Source organism: Melospiza melodia, chromosome 1 (genome assembly GCF_035770615.1).
Source record: "Melospiza melodia melodia isolate bMelMel2 chromosome 1, bMelMel2.pri, whole genome shotgun sequence".
Taxonomy (NCBI): Eukaryota; Metazoa; Chordata; class Aves; order Passeriformes; family Passerellidae; genus Melospiza; species Melospiza melodia.
The window spans coordinates 89,472,967-89,482,466 of NC_086194.1; the positions used below are offsets into that span (position 1 = coordinate 89,472,967).

At 38.2% G+C, this 9,500-nt stretch overlaps 1 long non-coding RNA gene across 1 annotated transcript; it reads left to right on the forward strand.

Moving 5' to 3' along the window:
• Positions 1–64: 64 nt before the first annotated feature.
• LOC134429939 (uncharacterized) lies at positions 65–7,537 on the forward strand. Its single transcript, XR_010030690.1, has 5 exons — positions 65–119; positions 598–2,001; positions 4,862–4,961; positions 6,617–6,744; positions 7,224–7,537. It is a non-coding gene; the product is annotated as an uncharacterized LOC134429939 (long non-coding RNA).
• Positions 7,538–9,500: the final 1,963 nt, after the last annotated feature.

The window sequence follows — 9,500 nt, forward strand, 5'->3', positions numbered from 1 at the left end:
CGCCCCTCACCCCGCCTGTGAGGGCGGCGGCAAGGGAGCGGGAAGGGAGCGGGAAGGGAGACGGCGGGAAGGGAGACGGCGGGAAGGGAGATGGCTGGGAACCAGCGGGGTTGGATCAGGTATTGGGAGGGACCTTTTCGCTGTGAGAGCCCTGAGACAGAGGAACACGTTTCCCAGAGAAGCTCTGGATGCCCCATGCTTGGGAGCGTTCGGAGCAGTCTGGTCCCGTGGAAGGCGATCCCTGCGCATGGCAGGGGGTTGGAACTGGGTGGTTTTTAAGGTCCCTTCCAACCCAAGCCGTTCTGTAATGCTGTGGTCCCGTAGAAATACGTCTCTCCGCTTAATTTGCCTTTCCCGGCTCGGCCTGGCTGTGCTGAGCTGAGGGAAGGGCTCGCTGGGGTTCGGGGCTGGGGCTGGGTGCGCTCCGGTGGCGGCTCCTGGGCTGGAGGGGGCAGGTTTCTCACCAGCGTTCTCGCCTTTTAAAATAAGTATTAGATTTAAAATCACTCCTGCCTGTCTGCTAACAGGAGGTGTTATAAACTTAGCACAGAAATCTCGTACCGTTGCTAACCTGTATTTCGTTTTTAATTTCAACAGGTAATTTGAGCAGTCATTTATGGCATCGTTTTTCTCGTGCAGGACCCTCACTTCTTTGAGATAGTCGTAAGATCTGCAGGCATGCCCAGGGCTGGAATCTGAATCTGGATGGCGTTGCTCCCCAGACTGTAGATAAGACGCTCGAAATCATGAAGTGGATTTTATTATTGTCTTCTCATAGATTCACAGACTATACTGAGTTGGAAGGAATCCACAAGGATCCTCGAGTCCAGCTCTTAAGTAAATGTCCAGTACAGAGATTGCACCCACCACCTTGGTGTTACCGGCTCCATGTTCTAGCCAACTGCAACTTCGGAAAATTAACAGATTTAACTGCGAATATCCATGTGTTCTGTCAATGAACCCACACATCACCATGAGGACATCACAACATCCCAGCTGTATGCTGCTCTGCTTGAGGATTTTGAAGCCCAGATTGCCTGGTCTGGTGGAGATATTTCTGGTGGAGATACATAGGTGCAAGCTCTGCCATTTCACAAGCAGGATCAAAAGTAAGATCAGGAAACCCCTGGCTCAAATCTGTGAAACTGATATGGCATGTCGAATTTCAGGCTGCCCTAAAATGGACCAAGGTAAAAATGAGCTTTGGAGATGAAAAGAATAAAAACAAAGAAAATCTTGCAAAAAATTGCTCTCTTGTTGCCTGTGTGTCAGATGCCTTAAAATAAGAGTCCTTGCTGTTGTCACATGAGCTCAAGCATAATCCTCATGCATCTCACTCCTGTGAAATGAACACCTTGTTTGGAGAAGTAGCAGCTTATTTCCTTGAGCAGGAATTTCCTATAGCAGCTTGAGGAACCCTGCAGTGCTGACTTCTCTTCCATATTCCAAGAGAAAAGACAGACAAACCCAGTCTATGCCTCTTAGCATCTGTCACATTTCCTGTGTTAGAACCCAGACATTTGCTGGGGAAATAAAAAACCCCTAAGGCTCAATCAGGGTGTAAACATAATAGGAAAATCAGTTGAAAATCCAATTGGAAGCTGGATCTAAAGGCTCAACTCACCCTATGGAAGAGGCTTGTGCCTTAAAGCTGAGTTCTGAGAGAAAACAGCATTAGAGCCACAAGATGCTGAGAAAATCCATTTAAAGGGTCATGATGTGGATCATGGCTTTAAATGTGTTTATTGCCACATGACTGAGTAGATCTTAATGGAAAATGATTGAAAATCACACATGTGGGTAAAAGAAACCTGCCAGTGCTTCGTCTGTGAGAGTGCTTTTATATCACTTTATGAAGTGCCTGGAAGGTGCACAGAAACACCCCTCAGAGGAAACCTCATCTCAGTGCACATCATCTGAAGCTGAGCAGATAAGCAATTTTCAAGAAGCTTGCTTGGCATTATCAGGACGTGGTTATGTGCCCACACGGTGATTTTACCAGTAAGTCAGGTTTTATTTTTTGCTCTCATCCAATTGCCTCCTCAGCTTGAACTTATTGCTGCAAATGATTTTGTTTGGTCAAAATGTATTGGAGCCTTTCAGTATGAACTGTAAATGCTATTATCAGAAGCTACTGTAGAACATATTCATGCTGGTTTGAGTAAAGAAAATGTAAGAACTGTAAAAATTCTGAAAATATGTTGTAAATGTTCACATTTTGATGATGTTCATTCTGCAAAATCCTTTCTCATTTAATATTTTGGATTATGACTGTTTCTATGAGTAGTTGATCATTATAGTCCAGCAATTTCAGTATTAGTAGCTTTTTAATGACTCTAAACATTTCTGTGAAGGTACTTCTATCTAGGTGAATGCCTTTTAGCTCTGAGTTTGGTGACATTTCTTATAGCTAAATATTATCTCCATTGATATATGAAAGACCTTGAGTAGCATAATCTGTCTCCTGAATCACAAAAGAACATTGTTCCAGTACTCTAGTTCTGTTCCCCTTTGCATTAATTACTAATGTCACTTTGGTACCAATTACACTTTTTTCCTCATTGCTTAAATAATGCTTCTGTTAGTAATTTCAAGTGCTTTGCCCTCCACAAAACTGTGCATTTACTGCTCACCTTCATGTTTGTAGGTAAAAATCTTGAATGACAGTGCACAAAGGTAGTCTGGGCATTTTTCCCAGTTTAACCATTCGTTGTTGCGGGTGGTTGCAGTGATTAATTGATTTGAGCAAGGTTGCCCTGGCTGCTGCTGTGACATAAACCAAATTCTTGTTTCGTGGGTTGAGCTACTGCTTTGGTTCTGATTGCTCAGAATGGCCAAGTGAAAGAACAGGTGGTTGTGAAATAAGGTGATGGCTCATGGGTGTGTGCTGGAGTTTGTGGCAGTGGTCAGGTAAGGAAACAGGCAAGGTTAGGAATGTGGAAGAATGTGGAATGACAGGGCATCCTGTGGTTACAGCCAGGCATCTGTGTCATGGTGCAGGATTTAGATTAGATTATGAAGGGTTTTGATGGAAAGGTTTAGATTGCATTACGTGTTACACTGTCTGGTTTTGATGCCTTTGTTGTCTTTGGGATACATTGGCTTGTTCTGAGGTTTTTACTGCTTGACAGGGCAGGAGATAGAATTTTTTAAAAGGTTATAGCAGAATTCCTGGAGGAAAAGTAATTGAGAAAATGGCAAATTTTAGAACTGAAAACAAACCAGGTTTTTTATTTGCTTCACAGTGAATTACAGTGTCCCCTTGATTGTGACTGTAAGCCAAGAACAAGGCTGCAGTCCAATGTAACTTTTTCTCTAAGGGGGTAGGAAGGAAAGCACATGGAAAGACAATTGAAATGCACAGTATTTCAAAACAGAGATGACTACAGCAGTGAGAAAATTTATGAGTGCTTATACAAATTGTTGGTTTTTTAAGTGAAAGGAGAACTGCTTTTCATTAACAAATTATAAATTGTCTGGTGAATGTTTTCATTCCTTTTGGGTGGGAGGTGTGGGGATCAAAAATCCATCTTTCTTGCAACTGTAGTGAGAAAACCTGGGACTGGGATTCCTAAGATGCTCTTTTGACTATTTCCATTATGTGTGAGGGCAATGAATTTTGAAGGTTATATTACTATTCATTGCTATGTTAACATGCAGAAGTTTGCTTAATTTTAGCTTCCTAGTAAAAAATCTAAGAGGTTAAATACTTAATAATGTTTTTAGCTGTTGATAGTACTGTGGAATTGCAAACATTTTATATTTTTTCCTGAATATTGCTTGTATTTTTGTGATAAATGTCAGCAAAGAAAACATTTCTAAATATTTTTAACACCATGCTAATTTCTATACCTTTTTGAGGTGCAGAAGAAACAATAAAGAAACTAAGAAATTTCAACTTGCTAATGTTTTTCAGAAGTTTCATTCTAGTAAAGGAAGCTTTAGTGTAAAATTATATGAAATTGTTTTCTGCTGATTCCTTGTGCTTGTGGAGCTGATACAGTGAGAGCTTTCCTGTTGGTATGGGAATGGTTTTTGAAATAGTTTTAAACACAGCTTTTTAGCACTAAGCTAGTGTTTAACTTAGTATCAAGTTCTCACTGTAATTGCTAATGTTTTTTGGTACAATATGTTTGTTGTAGCTTTTAGCCTACTTGAAAGCCTAACTGGTTAGTGGAAAGCAATATACAAATTGAATCTTAAATCTTAAAAAAGAATTCAGAAGTTGCTGTGAAGCTGAGTTATTTTATATTAAAACCTTTACAAGAAAGGTTAGTGGTCTCAATTGCATTTCCCTTTAAACAGAAATTCTCTGGGCAAAACCTGCAGCCTCCTACCACTACTTTCTCCAGACCAAATTTAGCCTGTCAGCAGATGTGCTTAGAAGAAAAGGGACGCATAAAGTGTTTTGTGTCTGCCACTAAAAATAATCCTTGAAGCTCGGGTATTCAGAGATATCTGTTCCTTCAATATTTTTCATATGCTCCATAATTTACAACAAAATAACTCCACTGCAAGTGCATATTTTGCTAACTCATTTTTAATTGTGGTTTGAAATCTTTGAGAGCTCCTTGTTATTATGGTTTGGTTTGTTTTGGTTTTTGCTCTGTTTTGACACTTTTGAGTGCACTAGGCATTCTTAGAGCTGAACTAACCTTGGATTTGCTGCCACAGTCTCCATGGTCAAATTATGTTGTCATAATCAATAATTGCTCTTTCTTCTTTAATGCTGTGCATCTCAGCCAAATTTGGCCTCATATTGCCTAAATAACCACAAAATACTTTAAAACTGCATAGGAGTTCAGTTTGAACATTCATGTTAATAACTTTAATGTGGATAAATGTCTTTCTTCTATTTTAGATTAACATATTTGCTCTGGTTTTAAGCTACTGCAACAAACCATGGCTTTTAATACAGCTAAGGAATGGATCAAGGCCTGCAAGCATCTGTGCAAGCACAGGTACTGTTTCTAACTGTACTGAATGCAAGATGTCAGTTTTTTTGCAGTTGTTTATTTCTCTTACAGTTGTTTTTTTCTCTTTCAGTGCTAAATATTTGTGTAATACAAGTGTACATACAAATATATTTGTTTTAATTGATGGAAGAAGGCTTTAAAACTCATTAAGATAGATTAGAACAGTGATTTGAAGGGCAGGGAGGAAGGATTAGGGACTTCTTAGGGTTTGCTTGAGAGCACTCAACAAGGATCCCCATCTTTCCAAGGCAGTAGGTGGGCTGGGATGTGGCAGCTGCATTGAGCTTGCAGCTGAGCAGCTCTTACATAGGTAGAGGAGAAAAGGCAACCTTCAGTGCAGGAAATCTGGATGGCAGGACATGATGGGGGTTTTGAGTACTTCTTAGGTTGATTTGAGTTTCTGGTGGGCTCATTTTGGCATTTGATAGTTGCTAGGTTGGATAAGTAGCTGTTAGTTTAAAAGGAAATTCTGCCTTGTTAAGTTAGTAGCAGCAAGTCACTTCCCTTGTCAAGTGTTGCTTCATCTCAGTGAAGCTTTATTTCCGTCTGCAAGAGGTAGAGATCCTTGCTTCATGCAAGGAAGACTCTATAACCTTATCATTTTGTTGTTTGTTGTGTTGCTAAAGTGGGGTTGGGGATCCTGGACTGCTGAGAATGTCAAAGCTGAAGGATGCTTCATGTCTGAAGCTTTTCTGGCTTTAACTTTATGTCAATATGGCTGGAGTAACACCAGAATTGTAATACTCTTCATGATCACCATCTAGGTTCAATATTCAGTTTAGATCTATTTTTACCCAAGGGTTTAGACTCTCTCTGATTTCTTTTTGGACATTTCATGATGTCAAATGTGCAAATCAGCCAAAATGATTCAGCCAATTTTCTAGAAGGTATATGGGGAAAACTTTCTGTTCATGTTTCCAAGTGGAACCTGCAAGACTGTGGATACCTTTTATTGAAAAAGCCCTAACAGTCCATGGCTTGAAGGAAATGCATAAGCATTCTTCAGGAGGTGTCTTCTGTTAGAACAGTTGAAAGGCCACATTCCTGATGGAAAAATCTGTTGAGATTTGGCCTTTTCAATGTCTCTGAAAAATGCAGTGAACAATGACAATACCTTACTGCAGGAAGCTAATTGTGACAGACTGTTTTAGGGAGGCAGGGACAGGAACTAGGAAAACTTTCCAGTTTCTTTTGGCACCTTGCTTGCGAAGGTTTTTAATTGTTTTGTTGACAGCATATAAAAGTTGTTGGCTACTGAGCACCAGTGGGGCTGGAAAACCTGTGAGATGTTGCCAGAGATAAAGACAAGATGAGGAGAGGAGCTTAAGTAGAATTTGGTGTGTTAGGAAAAGTGAAAATGGGTCATGGCAAAGTGGGCAAATAGTAAAATAATGGGGAGTCTCAGAAAATGAGAATAACTTGGGCCACAGTTTAGTCTGAAGTGAACAGAAGGATTTAGTCTCAAACATGTGAACCAGCATTAAATTAACAGGGTGCACAGTCACTTCCATTTAATATTGCTGCCATTACTCAAATGACAATTAGTTGAAGCATCAGAGGGTTTTGGGGGGATGTGTGTGTTTATATATATATAAAAATTCCCCAATGTGAAACCTGGCCTTAATGTTTTAACTTCTTAGGTATTTTGATTCCAAAAATGAAACCAAAAACTTGTCGAGTGTTGAAAAGAAAACAAAATCACAAAAAAAGAGAAGAAATTAAGAGAGCTCTCAATACAGGTCAAAAAGCCAAGCACTCATCTGTGTGGGTGGGTACACTTGCAAAATCTTCAATTTCCTGATTTGCCTGTATGCAAATTTCTGCTCCCAGTGATCCTTTTGAAATTCAGTGTGTAGAATGGGTAGTGCTTCATTAGCCTTGCTTTATTCTTGAGAGAGCAGAGTAGATATACAAAAAACAATGAGATTAAGGTTACCAAGGCAACTTTGATGTTTGCAATTTAACTTTAATTTTGGCAATATTTAATTTTTATTTCTTGTCTTAGCAACCTTAATGAGTTGAGGCTTAGAGTTTTTTAATACAGCTTTTATATTATGTTGTAGGAAATATGTTGGGAATTTACCTTAATGTACTAAAATAAATGACCAGAAATGCTGTTTGCTTTAGCAGTAGGTACTGCTGTATGTTCCGAGCTACTAGGTTCTACATTGCTATACCCCATGAATGTGCCATACAGTGGCTACATAAAAGTTCACATATTTCTTCCTTATGTCCTGTGACATGCAGACCCTTCAGAGTTACTGGCTTCAGCTCCCTCACAACATCCTTACCTGTGTTTGTGGTATCTTGACTAAACCATGCTGGTGCACCCTGAATTGGAGAGTTGGGTAAGTGTTTGTTTATGCTTGAATACAGCACATGAAAAAAGCAATAATATTCTTAAATATTTTTTAATCTGTACGTGGTCACAAAAGTGGCAATTTATCTTCCCTTTTCTCTTAGTCACTAGAAACTCCAGAATCCAGCAGTATTTGTAATCTGATGCTTGCTGTGTCATCGTATTAAAAGGTGTAGGCAAATTAATAAGTAAGGCTTGGTGACACTGGGTGAGGAAAAAGTCTTTAAATTTTTCTTTCTGTAAACAGCTGTCTGCTGAAATGTCTCACATGATCAAGTTCTGCTTTTTACAAATTACCTTCAGAGTTGGTACTTCTGTTTTGAGATTGATTTATTTATATAACAGCTAACATCAGCTTTTATATCTTGTTTGTAAGCTTTTGGGAGGATGGTGAAAGGACAATTTTTGGTATTTTGGTACTTTGTTGCTTGTACAAAAGCAGTAATATACAAACTATGTCAGCACCAAAAATTAAGTTATTCTGTGCCAAATGATACTTGCATGGTTGAAAGTATTTAATTTACTCTGAAACAAACATGATCTTCTCAATCATGTAATGGGCTTTTTCCCTCGTAATTTTACAAAGTATGGTGTATATATTTAAAAGTGTATGCAGCACTCTATTTCTTAAGGTTATGTCTTGGTTTGACATTTCACTGATCTTTGTATTAGTCTTAACAACGTAATTAGCATTTTATGTTATTTTAACAATTTTTGGATATTCATGACATAATGAAAATAAACTCCTTGTAGCATGGTAGCTGTATTATGTAAAAAGGTTATTGTTCTTTATCTGCATGTATTATGATCACTGGAAGTTTACATGAGGAAGCTTAGAAAAGACAGGAATGTTAGAAATGCGCATTGTAGGATAAATTGTTTATATGTTAAAAACATGGTAATCTACTAGAACAAAGTGATTCAGGTCAAATGAGAAACCTGAAAATCATGTTTCTCCTTCCTGCATTGTCACTTTTAAAAAGGAAGGCATATTTATTGTCATGGCAAGTACAGGAAACACAGTAGTAACTTCTCAAATGCTGTCATTTTTATGATTATAATTTGTGCTTACCTAATTTTATTTTTACCTTTTGTTGTTCTGAGCAGCACTTTAGCAATTTTATAATGCAACTGTGCATCCAGTAATGATAATCTGTATTTCCAAGATGTGTGTGAATGGCAGTTAAACATTTCTGTAAATCACTTGCAGATTCATTGTATTTGCAGTATACACAAAAATAAAATCGAGCAGTTCATTCCTCAAAATTACTTAAAAATTACTTATCTTTAACTTGCATCTAATTTTGCCCTACAGGTTAAAAAACCCCCAAACAGCACAACAATGAACAAACAAAAACCAACTCAAACAAATTACTTTTCTTGAGAAGCTCTATTTTATGTCTGTGTCACAAACATAGCACAGAATGAGGAGCAAGGTTTATGTTCTCTACAGCTTTTTCTTTCATCATCTGACATTTTCATATCTCATTTTTAAGTCTTTCCATGACTGATGGTACTATAAAATATTGGTATCGTGTATTTTGGGGTTCTTTTTAAATTATTATACATACCTTATTTCTTAAATGGCAATCCAGAGAAGAGTTGAAGGAGCATATGGAAAATTTCAGAGCTGCTACCACTCTTTTGTTTTCATTTTGGGATCAAGTATTCAAAACCAGACATCAATTGAGAGGACATCACAAACAAATCTATTGTGAAGAAACAACAAACCCACAAATGAAAGAGAATAAAAAAGCCTGAAGATAATCCTGTGTGTTTCAACAAAAAAGCAACTTGAAAGAAGGATTGAAGCTGATTTAAGTGTAGCATGTACAGTAGGTATGATCAGTATTATAGCAAAACTTGCTATTTTGTTTCTTAATTGCAGAATATTTGGCACGTATATTTATCTGCTGATTTGCTTACTTATTTTTGTAAGAAAGTTGCTCTATGATAGGCTAAATAAAAATAGCTGCCTCCTACTTGGTTTGTGATATTACCAGTCTTTGGAGTAAATTAAGCATTTGCTGATGAAAAGGTGCAGCCAGGGTTTTCTGCTGTAGTTTGTTACAGGCAATAGCAAAGTACAGCCCCTGAAAGACTCTTTCAGGAGCCAAGACAAATGCTGTGAGACTTCTTGGAATTCTGCAAGTTAACTGGTTGAA